Source organism: Cygnus olor, chromosome 3 (genome assembly GCF_009769625.2).
Source record: "Cygnus olor isolate bCygOlo1 chromosome 3, bCygOlo1.pri.v2, whole genome shotgun sequence".
In the NCBI taxonomy this organism is placed as follows: Eukaryota; Metazoa; Chordata; class Aves; order Anseriformes; family Anatidae; genus Cygnus; species Cygnus olor.
In genome coordinates this window covers 107,795,805-107,814,682 of record NC_049171.1, presented here as the reverse complement: position 1 = coordinate 107,814,682, position 18,878 = coordinate 107,795,805, and the positions used below count along the sequence as shown (strand labels likewise).

The following is an 18,878-nucleotide window of genomic DNA, read 5'->3' as shown; positions in this document are numbered from 1 at the left end:
ATTTTTTAATTAAAAAGGGAGGAGAGAAATAAAACCACGTAACCATGATAAGGTTGTTGTCTTGCCAGGTTTTCAGAAGTAACCTCTGAGGAGACCGAGAAATGGGAAAGGACGGCTTCCATTTTAATGAGAAAGGATGCAAACATAGCCAGGTTGCAAACAGCACCTTTATTTTGTGAGATGGGAAGAAACCGTCTCTTCCAGAAAATAATGCGCTTTTTATTTTATGTCTTCGCAGCCCATTCTTAACGTGAAGGACCAAACATCCACTAAACAGCACATGCCAGTCATTCAGCTGTGAGGGATGGTGGAGTCCCTCAGCCGGGTCTTGGGGAACAGATTTTTGCTCTGCTCAGCACCCAGACAGGAGAAGTACTTTGGCCAGATGAAGGTGTTGACAGTGCAGTCCTGAGACTTCATCCCTTTGCATGGTTGCAAGGAGGAAACAACACGTTCCTCCCTAGTCCCTGCAGCCTACCGCACTGTCTGTGCAGTTCTTTCAGGTTTGTCAGTCCAGGAGGTCATGTTTGTGGTAGGTAGAATACTGCTGCTACCGAAGACAGAAGATTTGCTGCTGACCTGCTCATCTACAGTTTTCCAGTATTAATCTGCCTGTATGTTGACAGTCACATCAAAGAATGAATACTTCTTGATGGCAGTGAAGGATTGCTTTTAATTTATACTATGTGTAAGGGCTGAAGTAAGAAGTTCCCTGACACATTTTCCATTTGTAATTGGCTGTTATCTCTAAGGGGAGTCTGACTGGGAAATTGCAACCTAACAACATTATCCTGAGGAAGGGACAACTCCTTTCCTGCTGGTAAAAGAGAGTTGGTTTGTTCAAGAAATGTAGTAGTAAATAAGGAGATTTCTTAAACTTTTCTCTTTAGCTCATTTCAGCAACAAAGGCTGGGGCTGACTTTGTGTTTAAGCAAAACATCAACCTCAGATCTGTATGCCACCAAATCTCTTACAAAAGGCGAGAGAGTAAATATGCCTAGGAACAAAAACAGGGGCTTCTGTTTCTTGTGTATACTGAGACACGGCTTGTGAGTACAACAGGAAGACTTGACATCTGGATGTGAACTAGGTCTGTTGATGTGAACTCCCTGAAACTCCCGTGAATGCTGTAGCTAGCTAGCTAGCCTTTTCAGCCTTTCTCTATTAGAATTCAGTGCAGATGATGTGCATGTTCAGCCTTACTGTCCCCAGGAGAGCAAGAGAAACTCCCTCCTGCACAGTGCCATTGCCACTGGTGTTGCTATCAGGATGCTATCATGATGGAGAAGTGGAAGCAGTCACCAAAGCAAAGGAGGTAATTGTTTAAGAATCATGCCTTACCCAGATTGGTCCCTTCAGGGTCTGGTAAGGAGTGAGAACTGTTATTCCTTCTTTCATCCCTGCCCTGTTTTCTTTAAGCACTGAAGAGTTTCTTTCTCTACTGTATCATTAGATTAAGGGTTAGCTTCTTGAGAATGCCATTATACATATGGTTAAGAAGCAACACTCTAAATAAGGAACATTGGGAAGGAGTCTTACACACATCAGCCAGTATTTTCTAAGTTATCTCAGTGTGAGAAGCCAGGCTGGGCAAAACATGTCTGTTGAAACTTTTTATTAGGCAGTAAAGTCATCGTTTGGAATTAAAACTACCCCCACCCCCCACTCCTCTTCCCATATTTTTTCAATATTTGTGGTCCTTTTTTTAAAAAAAAATGCTATATTCTATATTTTAAACATGCTATATTCAGCAATAATATTTTCAGTGCGGTTATGTCAAAAAAAAACCACACATAAATATTTAAAATAATAGGACTCTACTGGCTGGAAGTTCTGGTGAGGCCTTCTGCTTCTCAAGGAACAGCTCCTGTACATTTTTATATAGTAACTATTTTCATTGAGTATTTAGAGGTCATCTGCATTTTATACAATTATTACTGGTTTAGACAAAAGATCTGTGTGCAACGCCAGCCATGCAGTTGGCCCTGCTCGTCAGTAGGCCACTGACATACCCAAGTGACTGGGGTGAATGCTTGACATGACTAATGGAATGAGAAGACAGATGAACCCAACTGGAACAAGCCTCTGAGGTCCCTGATGGTGGCAGCTCACTCATGCAGGGGCTGCAGTGTCTGATTGATTCCCCTGCTTGGCCTGAGTCACAGGGGGACAGCCCAGGGCTATCTCGTCTGAGCGACATGACCCCTCTGGAGGAATGTTGCTGGGGTGACCTAGCTGAAAGGAGGCTTGCATGAATAAACTGACCCCATCAGCCCTGCTGAGATGGTCGCTGACGTCACCTGAGACAAACAGAAAACCCAAACCATTTTTTCTTTCCAGAGAGAGAGCTGAGACAAATTCAATGGCCAGCATCAGATGTTTTTGAACACATTGAAAACATATATTTTTTTTATTATGATATTTTTATTATTTATTTAAGATATTACCAGAACCAGGTGGCATCCACCCCAAAGTTCTAAAGGTAATAAAAATGCTCAGCCATTCACTCTAGTGTGCTCTGACTGCATGACTGCAGCTTCACCCCAGAGGAAGGGAAGGGACAAAATATGTTTGCTATATTACAGAGGGGAAGTAGTAGCCACAAGAACAAATGAGATATGTCACAGAAAATTCTACAAAACATCATGTCCTCAAATCTATTAATGTTCTTGGGAGGATTCTGGATAACAGGGAGTCTTATGCTGTCTGTGTTTCTCAAAAAATGTAGTAGGCAAGGTCCCTCCACAAAGATCCCTCATAAAACTTGACAAAGAAAAATTGGGTCAAACATTGTGGATTCACAAACAGCTAAAGGCAGGGAGTAAGGGTCTGTTTTCCCAGGGCAAGGAGATTACTGAAGATGACCCCTCTCTTCCTCATTCCCCTGTGCTACCCATCATATTCATAAGCGGTCTGAGGAGGAAAATGAGTGGGGGAATTGTAAAGACTTCAGATGATGCAGAATTACACAGGATGGTGTAGGATGGTGACTGTGATTAAGTGAAGAGTGGTAGAAGGATCTCTTGAGTAAGTGGTCTGTAAAATAACAAAGGAAATTCGATGTCAACTGGAAGCTAACATGGAAATGTAAGCTTTACGATATATGCTTACTGGCACTAATTTTTCTACCAGCTTTTAACACTCACCATGCAAATTTAGAGTTACAATAAATAGTATATTTCTCTGAAGATAAGACAGTGGTATGTAGATACCTCTTCATTCTCCATGGCCTGGATTAGTGTACTTCATCTGCTTCAGCCCCGGGTATGGGGTGCAAGGATCTGGAAGCAGGGCAGTGAGCTCAACTTTAAACATTCTGCTCTAGCTGGGGAGAGTGGTGAGTAAAGTATAAATTATTGCTGAGGATTTTTTTTCCTCCCAAGATGATGAATCAACCCAGTCTATTATGGGGGAGGATACAGAGAACAGTGGATCAGACTGCACATCTCTGCTCTACTCCCTTGGTTCCCTCTGCCTTTCCACTCTCAGCAGGGATTTCATCAGCTGTCCTGCTCCTGTACTGGTAAGAGCCTATTACATCCCTATTCTGTACCAATTTGCAGCTAATATACACTACCTCATCCTTCCAATGATGAAATTTGACCTCTTCAGCCTGAGATGACCCTCATATATATTAGTTCTTCAAGTTCTTGGCTCGATCTTTGATAGGTTGGTAAAAGAAGAAACCTTTCAAAACAGGGAGGTAGCCAGAATGAGAAGACTGTTTTGTCTGCAACACTGCACACTGAATGACACTTAGTTTTGAGCAGTTTGAGAAGAGGGTAAGTTTAAGCATTAGAAATAAGACCCAAAACTTAATTAAGAAATTGCTTTGCATCATCCTGCTGTTGTGATGTCTCCTGCTGCCGGCTAATTCCCTTCTCCTCAGCACCCGGAGCTTCAGGGGAAACACAATTTCTAAAACACAGCTAAATTACATCAAGACTGCAATGACTTGAGAGTGCTACTGCCTTCCTCAACGTCAGATGTTTTCCCTGTCTATCAGTCTTGTGCTTCTATTTGCAGTGTTTTGACTTCCCAGCACAAAGTTCCAGGACATTACAGGCTCGCCTTTATGGATTTCTATGGACCTGCTAAAATTGTTTCAAGCTGCCAATCATTTCTTGCAATCTCATGTGCCCCATGGAACAGGTTCTTCAAAAGGCAAAGAAAAGCCCAGCCTGCCTTTTATCAAAACCTTTCTTTTGTCTGGGGTCCTCATATACACCCCATGAACAGTGACATATGAAACATTCTATCCTACATTCTGGCTTTAATTTTCATTTAATTTACTTGTGGTCCTACAGCTCCTCTATTATTTCTGGTTCTATTTTTTCTATAACATCCCAATTACATCAGCTTTGTCCGTACAGCATGCTCACGTATCTCGCACCCTGCCAATTATCTTTGCCCTAACAAATCTCATGAGCACAGCCTGTTTGTTGTGGTAGCAATAAAACAAATCTCCAGTCTTCCTTTGAGAAGTCATTCATGGTTTTCCACATTCTCCTTAAGAATTTTAAAATGTATTTATATATATAATCTTCCTCATGGCATTCTCTTTTCCCCACTACACTTCACTAGGTACATCATTTGTTGTTTTTCTAATGTATCTCTCCAGCAGGATTATGTTTCTTCACCAAAGTTTCAGCCTGTCTGTTCTCTACTGTTTACATAGTTATCATTAAATGATCCTGTCATATCTTAACTTTGCCATTTTTTTTCTCTCCATCTTTCCCAGCAATATGTAGCCTGCTCTTGCTTGAGTACATGGTCATTAACATACAAGGCACGGCTGCTGCTGTTGTTATTCTCATTATTACCATAATGGCTAGGGCCAGAAGAGAGAAGCAGCTTTAGGCATTGTACAAACACAGACAATCCCTGACACAAAGGAAAAGCTCTAGTGATGCTCAAAATAATTCTGAAATCATTCCTATGAGTATCCTACTCTCCCTTTAAAATATTAATTTTTATCCATTGGAAAGCCACTTCCAAAGGGGATGTGTTCAGCCCTTCATTTTCCTGACAAAGTTGACTGTTTTGCATTAGCTTTTCCTTCCATCTCATTTTCCAGGTAGCCTTAGTTACGACATTTCAGCTACAACAGGTGAATCCCCATAAGACTAGAAAAAAAAAAAAAAAAACCTCTAGCACTTGCTGCAGTTTCCTATGTCCTTTTGGGAATCCAGCCACATATTAAGTACTAAAATAACATATGGATTCCTGGCTTTTTGAGAAACCTAGCCTTCATTTCATGGTTGTACAGTTTTCTGCCTGTGTCTGTAGTTATCCCCCATCCCCCTTCCAAATAGCCCTTCTGGACTGCCTTTTTTATCATCATTTTGTTCTTGCGATCAGATCTTCAGACTGGAAATGTGTTTACTTCCAGCCAGCCACCACTGGCCAGTGCTGCACAATAAATCAGCAAGTTAAAAGTCATGCACTCATTTTGCTTGGTCCACTGTCAGCGCAGGGACATAGTGCTGAGCCCAAGTGAACAAGATATAGTCTGCATTTTGACGGAGTGCCAGCACTCATCTGCATTGGAGATCAAAGGCAGTGGCTGAAACATAGAAATAGCTTGTAAACAACTGGGCTGTGCTCATTAATACTGATTGATTACATAGTTTCCTTTCTGCTTAATTCATTTGTGAGATCATCGGTATTGAGCCATCCTGTGGAAGTAAAGAGTCACTGTGCCATAGAGGAACCTGATTTTGGGCCTTAGATCTTAACATAACATCAGGGTAGAAGCCAGGGCAGATGTGAAAGCAGCATCAACAGGCCTACAGCTTAACCAATAAAACATGAAATATAGGTTGTGCATGTTTCCTAAGCTTGGTGGTTAGAGGACAGAAGAGCAGCTCCCTGGCTGATTCCCAGTGAGACAGGCACTAGACCAGGAGATCCTGGTCCATCTGTCAGCAGGGTTTTGGTACTCCATGCTTCCCAAAACTTGGCCTCATCCTCCCTCTGCAACACATTGCCCACTTACAGAGCAGGACAAGGAAGTCTTTACATTTTAGGAGCAGGAGGAGGAAAGACACAGAGCTACAGACAGTCTGTGAGGAAAGCAGGCTAGAGAGTTGTAATGATAGCATACAAGACATGCATGTGAGACCAGTAGTGAGAGGGGCCTTCATGAAGATCCCCAGGTCCTTTTGTCCAAAGGTAAGTCTTCTGTGAGGATACTGCAGTAACACCATTTGTTTTTGTTGTCTTGCATCATCATGAAGAAAGGGGAGGACTGCAGGGTGGTGAAACCTTAGGATGTGGAGTCTCCAAAAGCTGGGCTCTGTCCCTGGCCCAACTAGTTGGGGAGGTATTCTCTGGCCAAGAAGCTGCTTTTCACATATGTAGAATGGTGATAATGTTCCAAGCTGGTACTAGAAGGCTTAATTGATTAATATATGGAAGACACTATATTAACACAATGTTATCATTGCTGGAAAATAAGGAAAGGCTAAAAATAGTATAGTACATTTTGACAGAGCCTTTGTTATTTTCTTTTTATGTTCAATTCTTTTGAGTCTGTCTTCTTCCTTGTTAGGAAATCCTAATCAACATTTTCATTACCATTGCATTATGGGGTCCAGGTTTTGGTACTCTGTGGACAGACACTAATAATTCAGTCCCCAAATGAGATGGAGGTTTATTGGTATGGGGAGTGTTACAGATATACCAGGGAAAACCCTGCCCTCAGTACACCGAACAGAGGCAGTGGAGGAGAAGTGACTTTGCTATAGTCAGAGTGAAATAGGTCAATAGCTGTCCAGTCTGGTATATGATATCCACTATCACTATACATATGTCCTGGTGGAGAAGAGACACACATGTACAAATAGACATGCTCTTATTTGGGACCTGGCAGGGAAACTATCTGTACTGTAACTATAACAAGGGTTGTCTAGAAAAGGAATTTTTCATGACTGCAGCAAGACAATCTTCCCCACCTTCCCATCCCCTCTCATAAAGTGAGACAGGCTTTCTGAGATAGTTTCACCAGCTTTTTAATACTATAACTGTTCAGCAATTTGGACCAAAGTTCTTAAATTGTTTTGGAGTTCTATTGAAGCAACTCTAGGGCTGAAGTCATGCACTGAGCACTGTACCCCCAGAACTCCCCTTGCTCACTTCTGTGTGTTCCCATATGGGCTGATGGGATGGCTGTATAGAGGCAGGAAAGGAGCAGAGTGAGCAAATTCATTATCTGGTTGCTCCTCCATGAAGCATGAGAACAACCAGCTGTATGGGGTCAACACAAAACATCAGGCTCTGTATCCTGCTTCCAACAGCGTCAGCATTTGATGTTCATGGGAGAGTAGAGATGGGGCAAATAAAGAACCATATTTGCCCAGTACATTTATTTTATACAAAATGTTTCTGAAAGTCTGTGTACAAATGTTACAGTAGGAGAGGGGGTGTTCAGGGAACAGGACTGTGGTCCTCAGATTGAAGAGTGGTATGACAAAGTATGTAGATGTGGGGAGAGAATAATCATGCCTTCACCTTTTGTAAGGCAAGGTGTTAGCCATGCTAGGAGCCTGCCTAGCTGAGCAAGTGCTAACTCAAACCCTAACACTGTAATTCCACTGATTCAGGGTCTGCCGATGGTTGAGATCCCACTGCAGACCCTGCTTGATTTCCATGTCCGTTCTCCCCAGGTAGGGTGCAAGCAGGGGGCAGGCCTAGCACCTTGCTAATTCTGTTTGTGTCACTAACAGTCATGAACCTAGATTAATGGGCTTGAACACATAAAGGCTGAACATGTGTCCTGGCTCCCCTCATCCAGTTGGGGAGGAAAGTCCATAATGATGGCATGGCAACATTAGTTAAATCTAAACTAATAAGGCTAGAACAGAGGCTCAAGCACTGTGCACTAATCACCAGCATTAACACTGCCCCTCAGTCATGGCCTTGACATATTTCCAAGTGGCAGCATGAGGAATACAATCCCATTTTGAAGGAAAAGAGAATTTAGCAGCATGGTCAGGGACTGTGCGGTGCCACATGCCCTTTGGGCCAGGCGCCTGTTTACTTACAGTGAAGATGCAGCCCTAGGGGCTCTCAGGAGCACAAAATATCAAGGCTCAGAAGGCAGTCTTTATTGCAGCAATTGAGAAAACCTCTCCCCAGTTTATTACAGCAAACGCCTCCTGACATTGAAGTGCCAAACAGAGCTTAGGGCAAAACCTGTGATGAAGGAGGTTTAAGGGTGTGGGGCTCCGTCTATTCATTTTATTCCTACTGTAGCAAAATGACAGTGTCAGTAATGAGAGCTGTTAGTACTTGCATGAATGACCTGTCTTCATCAGACAGACAACAACACGAAAGTTTTAACAATACCATTAATAATTATACGTGGGCTGACTTATATGGGAGCCTCCCACCTCGCATACCCTGCCGAAGGAGCTGTGTGAAGCAGAATTGTCTGTGCATGAATTAATCATTGTATGAATCTCTGTGGCTGAGCTTTGTTCTTCACGTGGTAGCACACACTAGCTGCTTATTGAAAGGCTAAAAACTTTTCTCACTCCCCTTCAGATCCCAGCAACTCGCTTGGTGATAGTGCAGAATACTAATGCAATGCTCAGCTGTCACCTGGCATTCCCGACACATCAGAGGACTCTTGCACCAAAGTACCAAATTCCGTGGGGAGTGGGTGAATGAGTGGGTAGATAAAAATGATCAGGGAATCTGTAATTCCAAAGTTCATTTAAGATTGGAAACACAGTTTTCATTTTTCTTGCTTTGCTCTCCTCTAGACATTTGTAAAGACACTGAATTCTTTCTGAAGACAAAACCTGCTTTGGTGCTTCTGAAAGCTCCCACTTCCAGAGTTTGTTCTTTTCCTTAGTTTTTACAGGCAAACACAACTATGATACAAATGAATGAAACTCTGCAGAAATATAGATGTCTCCAGTGACCTGAGCTTTAAGCCTAAAAGCCCTTTGGATTGGATATAAATGCTTTTGCCTTGGCCACAAATTGGCTTCTGCAAGAACAGAAGATTAAGCAGCCCATCTAAACCCAGGTGCATCTTATAGTGATGATATAAATTAGTTTCTAGCACTTATCCAACTCTTAAGACTGTTGAAGCTTAAACTGAAGCCGAGTGCAGTCTTTATGAATCAGGTAGCATATTTCTCAGACTCTTACTCCACAACGGTAAACAATAGTGCTTTGTTCAACACCTTTAGCTGTTTAACACTTAGTACTAAATTATACAGAGGCAAACAAGCTGGGCAGGAGGACAGTTGTTCCAGCCCGGATCAAGGCTTCCCAGGCAGTCCTCCAGGCTCCTGGAATTTGGCATGATTCTGACTTTTTCCTCTACACAGGGGTGAAAACAACTAAACTGCTCAACTTTCCCAGGGCGTAAGTCCAGTAACAGAGTGGAAAACACCCCTGTGTAGAAGCAATTGCAGTGCTAGTTTTCCAAAAGTAGCAATTACCCTGTTGGATTTCCCTTTTTCTGTTTGTTTTATTTGTTACTTATCTGAGCTTTGCTTTGTTTTCTAATTGCTTTCTATTAGCATAGCTAAGGATTTCCTTTGGGATACTACATTGCAGCTGGTGATCACTATGTATGTTATAAATGGTGAGGGCTGGATTTCTGGTTTTGTCCGTGTGACTGCTCTTTCCCAGCGTTTAGAGCTAAATGGTAGGAGTAGTTCTGACTGCAAAGCTTGCAAACTGCTTGAGCTCATGGATGAAAAGAGCCATGTGGCTCTTTGCAATACAATAACAGCCACGTGTACTGAAGAGGATCTTTCCTTTGCTCTAGGCTCACACTATAGGTGGTTTCTTAGAGCAGTGGCCAGATGTTCTTTGAGCCATTGCCCTCAATATAGAGCCTAGCTTTCCAAAACTGGAGCACAGACTGGTATCTGGAGTGTGGTCTGCACTCTTGACGATCAGCTGGTTTATGTTTGACTTGTCTTTGATACGTGCAAGCAAGATGAAGCCAAAAAATATATGTTTTAGACCATCTTTTGCATAGCCTTCTTGCACCCCTTTCTTTAAATTGCCTGGCTGCTTTAAGAAGCAGGGTGAGCTGCAGGAGAACTGAGTGAACTGAAGATAAGTGACTGTGGGTTTTACCAGCCTCTGGCAGTGGAGGCAACAGGCTCTGCATATTTATTGATTACGGTGTGCTTTACATCCTAGGAGGGGGTATTCAGAGCTAATGGTGGGTGTATTTGTTATGTCTGGTTCAGAAATCAGAATGAATAAATTATAAGCAGTGGAATGCAATTGGACTGCTAACAAGCTATTTTGACTTGCTTCGTAGTGAGAGGAGGGAGCCCTGCTGAGCTGTGAGCTCTGCACAGTTGTGGAAGGGCTGTAGATGTGGGAAAGATCATGCTGGACTTAATCACTGAACCTGTAAGTTGAGCAGCTGGCTGAAAACATATCCTTCCAAACCATGCATGTAGCCTTGATCCACCAGAGAGCACAGATACACTCAGGTTGTGGGCCTGGTGGGACGTGGAGCTGGGCAGCACCTTCCCATGTCCATCCATGGTGGCCTCATACTGCACACAGATATTCCTGCTCAACACAAGTTATGCATTAAAGCAAGTAAGAGGACAACAAACAGGAAGAGGGCTCTTGTCCGTTAGGAATTACCTAGGCCACCCCAACTTAACTCTCCTGGATTCACAGTTTCCTTTTAAATATCTTTGGTTGTGCATACTGAGGGTGCTTTTGAAGCCATCCTCCAGGCAGAGCTGGTTTCCTTGGTAGACAACGAAGCTTGGGTGCAGCCTAAAGGCATAAGTTCAGTGCCCAAAAACTGCCTCAGATCTGACAACATCCCACATGGCACAGCCCTGTCTTGCCAGTGGCTACTCTTCAAAAAGACAACTGCAGCCTTTCCAGTGCTTCTCTGTGGGCTCCCACCTTGCTCTCAGGAAAGAGCAATTATTTGGCTACTAATATGAACACCATTGGCATATCTCCTCCCTGCCTCAATACAGGACCAAGACTGGTTGGACGTTTTACTGACTTCATCTTACATTTAGTCTTTATTCAGCATTATTATTTGTCAATGAAATGAATAACTAAGGCTCTGGGCCCACTGGGAGTCTTGATAATTATTTTAGTAGGTTTGGTTTGTTTGTTTGTTTGTTTTGTTCCAGCATCTTTTCCCAAAGAAAAGAAACTCTAAATCATCTGTAAATACAGGAAACTTGGAAAGGAGTCCTTTATTTTTATTTTTTTTTCCCCTAACTTGGCTTACATGAAGAAAAAAGTGCTTCCATTTGGATTACAGGCACAATTTCTAATCTTTCTCTCTGCTGTGGAAAGGTTTGCTTGGGGAATACAAAATATTATATACCTACTGTTTGTGATAAATTTAATCCTCTCTCCAGCAGCAACATTAGGAGCCTAATTTGCATTTACAACAAAGTCTAGATAACAATCCTTTCACTGCAGCAGCATAAACAGCTCCTCATGTGAACGGCAATCAGGCCTCCTAGTGTGTCCCTATAGATATTGGTGGACACTCATGACAAATAAGAATTTCATTCATTTACATCTTCATTTTGCTAAAGGTGTGTGGTGGAATTGTTCTCGTCACACCTGAAGTTGGAAGGGAGGCAATGCTTCTACCTGGAAGCAGCGAATGGGAAGGTGAATCAAGGTCTCTAGAGTCCTACGGCTCTTTCAGGGTGTAGTGGTGACTTTTCTCCATGACTACTAGGGTAGACTGGAAGAAAGTGACCTGGTTTGTTTCAAGGGGTATTAAAGCCAGTCAAAGAATGTTTAGGGACATTAAAGTTTATTGGAAGAAAAGGCACCAGAGCACTTCACTGTAGATGGCAGAACAAACTTATCCTAGAATGGTCCAGACAGATTATATTTTCCTTCAGAGCAGGATGAAGCAGCAGGCTATTTCTTGGGGTCTTGCTACACAGATTACCTCTCTCTGCCCCTGCCCTTATATATCACCTCTGACTTGGTGAAACCCCTTCCCCACTGGAAAAAAACCAACACCTTGCACTTTGCTGCCTCCTTGATTCTGTGGGTAGCTAGCTCCTGTGACTGTCTGATATCCTACCTGTTAGTCTGTGCTCAAAGAGTCATATGGTTGAGTAAGAGCCATGGGTTTTATTTCTTTATGGCATTACGTTTCTAGCTCATTTGGCTGCAGGCAACAGTTTGACATAAAAGCCCTAAGGAAAATGAGAAGATACCAACATTTGTTCTGTCTTCCAAACCCCTGTTTTTAAGCTAATTGAATTTTGGAGAGCTGACTTCTGGGTTTTGCACTCCTGAGGAAAGTAACTTCATGAAAGTTTTGTTTGTTAGCTGATGTTATCCAGCAGAGCTTCCTCCAAAGCAGAACAATGAAAGGCAATACTGAGTGTCCTGGAAGCGGCCTTTCTCTTTGAGGAAAGTTCTTGGGAGAAAGAGAGCTCAGAAATACCCAGGTAAGGCACTGCAAGGTCAGCACAAGCTTGGTGCTAAGCTCTACACCTGCAGAAGGCAGACCCTCTGCACCTGTAGCCATTTAATGAGCACTGATGGTTTTACCTGCCATCAGCATCAGACATCTTCACCTGCAGCCTTTTCTCTCTCGTACTCATCCTCTCAAAAAAAAAAAAAAAAAAAAAAAAGGCCCCAACATCCCCCTCCCTCTGTTCTAATTGCTTCATATAAGATATTTTCTGCCTTGACTTTGTATCATTTTTGCCAGTAACTGGCAGAAAGTGAGTCACTCTCAGCAAGCTGGAAGGAGGCCAAGGGCAGGCAGGAGAAGGGATGTGAATGCTGTTTTCCCTGCTGTGGCAGACCCCTTCTGCTGTGCTGCTGGTGGGTAAGCACTGCTCTTGGCTCTAACGCAGGGCCATATGGTGGAAAGTAGGTGGGAAAAGCCTTCCCCATCCAAAGAGAAGCCCTCTTCTGTTGTGTGCGCTCAGGAGGTGGTTCCTGTCCTCATTGCAGCTTTTCTCTCCTCCAAGAGAGAAACGCCACCCTCCTGCAGCAATGGGGCCAGCCCTTTCTCTGCACTTCCAGAGCAAAGACGAGCTGCTGAATTTTGCAGGAGAGCCTTGGTTTGGTCCCATACAGAGACAGCAGTACGTGGTGGATCTCTACAGCCCTGCTTCATGGCTCACCATCTCCAGCAGGTCATGGGCAGGGAGGAGGCAGGTGGTCCCTCTCCTGCTCTGGAAGCACTTTATGCTCACAGTGTGCTGGGTCACTGCCTGAGCCAAGGCAGAAGGAAGCCCTGAGCTCTGTGCTGTGCTGGGAGGAGCTGGGCTCCGAGGAAGTGCTGGAGGCAAGATCTGTCAGGAGAGGTAATATTTTTTATGGGAGCAATTCACAGAGGTGGATAAAAGCGACAAGCTTTAGAGCTCCCAGGTCCTTCTTCGTGGCTGAAATAGGAGCAGCATGAGACGAGCTGGGGAGCTGAAATTCATAACTCTGGACACTAAACATCACGGGCTCTATAGAGATATTGGTTTTACGGCACATTATAATTCTTATCCCCTCCTCTCAGCTAACAGCTTCATGTTCCACAGGCAGTAAATTACCTGCTGCTCTCTTTTTTCTCTCCTTCCCAGAGGACTGAATGACTTTTTTACCTCTCCTCCTGCTAAAAACACCCCTCCTCCACTCACTGGATACCAGGTACCTTTTCTCACCCAAGGTGTCACCAAGTTAATTAATCAAATTAAACCCTGAGCAACTGTTCTCAGTTTGTATTTAGTGCTGCAGCTTTGGTATGTGTGCCCAAAAAGCAGCTCCTTTCAAGCCGAATATATCAGTCACATTAATAAAAGGTACTGTGCTTGAGGCAAGTCAGTACTGCTGTATAAAGTAGGTGTGCTGGATTCGCAGTCATACTGGGAACTTTTTCTGGTTTTCTGGCATACACAGCCGCTGTGCAACATTTGAGCTGTGGACTTTTGGTAAAGGTGATTTCTCTGACACCCAGGAAACTGTGAGTTGGTCCTGCATTGCAAACAGTGCATAAATGGGCTCATTTCCAAAATCAGGTAATTTGAGCTGCAAATTATTACTACCACCGGGGCATCCACCTTAACTTCCAACTAAGGGACCTACTTTCTGAGACAGACAAATTAAATGCAGAGCATCCCTCTTGTCTCTTACCAGTAACGGGACTGTGAGCAGCAGGGGGAGGCTGGGGTCTGAGTGACCTCCCAGCCTGCTTGGGAGGATCTCTCCCTCTTTGCTGGGAAGTGTAAATAGCGTGAATCTGGGCCTCGCAATTGCTAAAAATAGGTCTGGTTACACAGGCAAGTGAATGCCAGGGGACCGTTGGAGCCTTTTTTGTCAAAGGAATGGCAACACTAAAGTTTCCCAGCCTCTAAGCCCATGTCAGCAGCTCTCACTACAGCTGGACTTCCTGGGGAGTCTACAGCTCTTCGTGAGGATGCAGAGAATCACAGAATCATTAAGGCTGGAAAAGACCTCCAAGATCATCTGGTCCAACCATCACCCTACCACCGATATCACCCACTAAACCACATCCCTCAGCACCAAGTCCAACCTTTCCTTAAACACCCCCAGGGATGGTGACTCCACCACCTCCCTGGGCAACCCGTCCCAATGACTGAAATACGAGAGAGAGCAGCAAAACATGACCCAGCGTTTTCAGATGTGATCAAATACCTTGGATATGAAACCATAAAACCATTGCTGCTTTTCACAATAGTGATGCTAGCCCAAGGGGAACACCTGGTGCATCTCCCAGTACATCTATGGCTGTAGCTCCAAGCGCCATTGCCATGGGCTGACTTCAGAGAAATGAGGGGCTTGCTCTGGGATTTTCATGGCCCTGGTAATACCTGTTTTTCCAAACACGGTGAATATAAGCTGAGGACAAACTGAGGAAGTTTGAGAAAGCGTTTTTGTGGTGTGGTTTCTGCATTATGTTCGAACAATAAAGGTGATGGCTTTGTAGAGAACGTCTTCTGATGGAAAAACATGCCACAGTTCCAAACAGGTTTTTCAAGACAATTCATTTGTCTTCTCACATCTCTTACCCCTTGCGTAGCACAACTTCTGCTTTTAGATTGTTCTGGAATACCTTTGTGAGAGTGTTTCAGGGAGACATCATGCACAGCTCAATGGCAGTTGTTTTGATCACACTTGTTTAGCTGTCAGGGGATGCCAGTCTGGAGCGGTCATATTAAGTGTGAATTTGGCGAAAAGATTAAGCCTGAAAATGTGGATGAAATTGAACAGGCAAAGTTGTTCATTTGAATATCTCTTTTAAGAGATCTGTTTTGATTTTTCCCTTCCAAACAACCTTTTAAGGACAAATTTAGCTCTGTGTGTTTAAAATAAATAAAGAGCAATTAAAGTGAAGAGTCACCATCTCATTTCAATTAAATCAAATATTTCTGCTCACTGAAAATATTTGAGAAAGCCTGAAGTTTCATTTCAGGCAACTTCAAAATATTTCTACAATTATTATTATTTTGGTTCAGCTACTGAACTGAAAAATGATTTATTTGTACAGCTCTGATTAAGGCAGAGCGAAACTTATTTAAGTACTTTGATTAATTGTGCTTCTATTCCCAGCTGCGCAGGAGCGGGAATTCCAAGTCAATGGCAAGTATTGCTTGTCCTTTCTTCATTACTTTGGTAAATGGCTTTGAATATGCATGTGATACCATACCCTTCCACTATGGCGGGGCTTCTGGATACTGCTAGGAACAGCTTCATGATCATGACGTAGGAGTAATTTACTTTTTTTGTCTGTACCATGCCTACATGGCAGGGGCCAAAGTCATTTGTTTCTAGGTCTCAGGGGCATATGGAAATTAAACAAAAACAACAGTGTTACTTGTCTATATTCACCAGGCTGTTTTCCATGCTTCTTACTCTCACTCCTAAATGTTTTAGTGGTGCTATACTATCTGGGAGTTGGGAAGAAGGGTGGGAATGAAAGAAGTGTGCAAATTTTAACACTGATCACATTGCAGCTGAAAACTTGCAATGCTTTTGTTGATAACTGATGTGTTCCTACTTGGTAAGTCACCATGTTTCTGTTCTCTTTGCCATGGTTGCACCCTCATTTTCCCTCTGCTAAAAAAGCAGCTGTGAATCTCTTGGAGAGCACATCACAGCACGCACGGGCTGGGGAGACTGGACCAGGGCAGCCTATGAAGAAATCAAATTATGAACCATAATGGAGAAAAAAACAGTGACAGAAAGTGCTTGGAGATGGGGGCAGAGGATCAAAATGTTAAATTCCAGATGTGTGGATGGAAGTGCTCTGCTCAGATGTTGGGGCTTCTGGCTGTGCTGGCAGTCGTGCTGCCTGCATGTACCATCCTTGCTCTAGCACAAGCTGGGGGTCACTGGAGAAACTGGTGCTCATTTCCCATACCCAGGCACTAAGGATATGCTTGTCTCTTCTGCTTTCTTTAAAATGTATTTCATATGATAAATGGCCAATCAATACAGCCATGACTTTTTTTTTCTCAAAACATTGATCAATAGATGTTGCAGCTGTCTGCTGTCAAAGATTTGATTTACTGTGAATCTTACAAAAGCTGAACTGTACTGTAGTTATTTCTATTCTTTTTAAATTGCATTTGAATTTGCCTTGAAACAGCTGCTCAGTGCTGCCCAGGGCTTGACCATTTCTCACAATCAGAGTTTTCTCCAATAAGAAAGAAATTGCCTTAAAGCCCTGCAGTGTTTTCTGGCCCTGATCTCAGCAATACCCCTGTGTGTGCATAATTTCACGTTTTTAGGAAAGTAAGAACCATGCATGCTCCGTAAGAACCATGCGTTTTCATGGAGAGCAGAGAGAGCACAGGGAGTTGTCATGGAGAGCAGCATATCGTCAGGGCTTTTGTTTTCAGTGCTGACTAGACAAAACATTTTGGCTGGCATGAAAGATCACTGGGGGCTCCTTACACACTTCAATGACCTCGGGACCCTGTTAGAAGAGCAAATTCCCTAGTTACTGTCAAACAATCTGCTCTTTAAATGCTTATAGATGCAGGAATGTGCAGTTTTCCCTGATATTGTGGAAAACAGGCATCAATAAGTACTTTGCAAGAAAAAAACACAGCTTTATTTTCTGGACATGATTGATAGAGAGTGACTACAATACGCCTTAGCTCTTCTCGAAGAGAGATGTCCTGCCACTCTGGAAATGCAATGAAACTCCGGCAACTAAATGATGGAGGTGGATGTTAGCACATCCTGTGCACACGCAAGTCTTCCAATCTGTTCTTTAAACCTGCCAGTCAGATTATTGTTAGAAGGCACCTGGTCAATAATTTGGTGACAATGAGCACCTTTAAGCCCTTATCTCAAAGAGGGGCACCAAGAAAACTACAGTCTCATGGCAGTTCGTTGTGTCAGGGCTGTGACCCTGGACTCCTACCCTCTCTTCCACCAAGGAGGTGAGCTGCTCTTTTTGCAGTTGAGCAATCCAAGAAACAAGGCTCTTTAGACCTTTAGACAGTTGAAGGGATGTGTCTTTTTTATTATTATTATTATATTATTATATTTTAAGATACAGTGATCCTAGACATTGTTGAAGCAGTGTGCTGTGGATTTACACACTTGTAAATTGTGAAGTGTCCAAAGACTGCAGTGATGGTCTGACAGTCTGTAACATTTTATATCCCTCAAGAGCAGTCTGATTCCAGTTTGAGAGATGTATTTCATGTTTCTACTGGCCTGCTTTTTTTCTTAGACCTGGAAAAGAAAATAGGCTGAAGTGTGAATAAACATAATTTTAAATTCTTTGCTGATCCCTCTAGGTCTCCATTGTAGTGAGGCACAGATGGGCTGACAGAGAATTTCAAGTGCAGTACTGATCTCTGCAGACCTTTATCACCTAGACAGCTAGCTAAATAATTTCAGTTTCTCTGCTGATACCTCTGGGTGAGCAGATATTTTCAGATTCTGACCCTATCCCTCTCCAAGGCCAGTAGAGAAACAGAGGGACAATTCCTGATCTAAACTCTCATGTCCTTACAAATCTGGATTAACAAGATGCTGCTTGTCTCTCTTTTCTGCCCCTGCTGCCTATCACTTGCCTGGCTTCTGGTTTGCAATGCAGGCTCAGGAAGGGTAGTAGCTGTATTATAGGGCTATATGGTGGTACATCCTCTGTGCTACCCTACTGTGATTCAGTGCTACAAAACACCTGGAGTGATTGTGAGTGGGGAGACTAAACCCAGAGGTAAGTACATGGCTTGCAGACCCCAGTAATGAGCTCTCCAAGCCCCAGGTTACTGAGCTATGCTGGAGCAAGCAGCAGGGTGTGAGAGTGCAGATAACAGCTGATGTTCAGCTCTCCATTTGCCTAGGTCCACTGGTAAACTCTGTTCTACCTACCAAACCAGTTTCTTTATTTCATGCTGCACTTCCTCCACATCCAGAATATCCCAGAGGTGCCCAACCAAATCCTTGCCTTCCTCCTACCACAGCCACCCCTGCAAGGTGTTGAAGGCTATATCCTTACTGATACTGCTGGGACAGCAGGATGTGTCCTTTGCAAGTGTCTCTGAAGTCATACAAAGGGCAGTGGAGAGATTAGAGAGGTAGGAGGTGATGGAAATCTGGATAGCAGGCACAAAGACCCTTGGAAACAACCCTTCCTCCATGGGAGCAGTTAAAAAAATGGAACCTCATTTGCGATAAGGACCAAAAATTTTAAGTGAAGGCCTAGATGTGAGCAGACCTTGCTCTTCACCCCTTCCCTTTGCTTTGGTGTTGTGGAAAGACTCTCTGGCCCTTCCTTTTGTTCCAACTTGTTGCCACAGTCCCAGCTTGCCTGAACCTACCTCCTTGCCTCCTCACTCCAGGCTGCTGGCAGCATGGGGAGTAGGCTCCAGTGCTCACAGTATATTTATTCCACAATG

At 43.4% G+C, this 18,878-nt stretch overlaps 1 long non-coding RNA gene across 1 annotated transcript; it reads left to right on the top strand.

Moving 5' to 3' along the window:
* Positions 1-241: 241 nt before the first annotated feature.
* LOC121068473 lies at positions 242-3,469 on the top strand. Its single transcript, XR_005818904.1, has 3 exons — positions 242-391; positions 495-1,315; positions 3,384-3,469. It is a non-coding gene; the product is annotated as an uncharacterized LOC121068473 (long non-coding RNA).
* Positions 3,470-18,878: the final 15,409 nt, after the last annotated feature.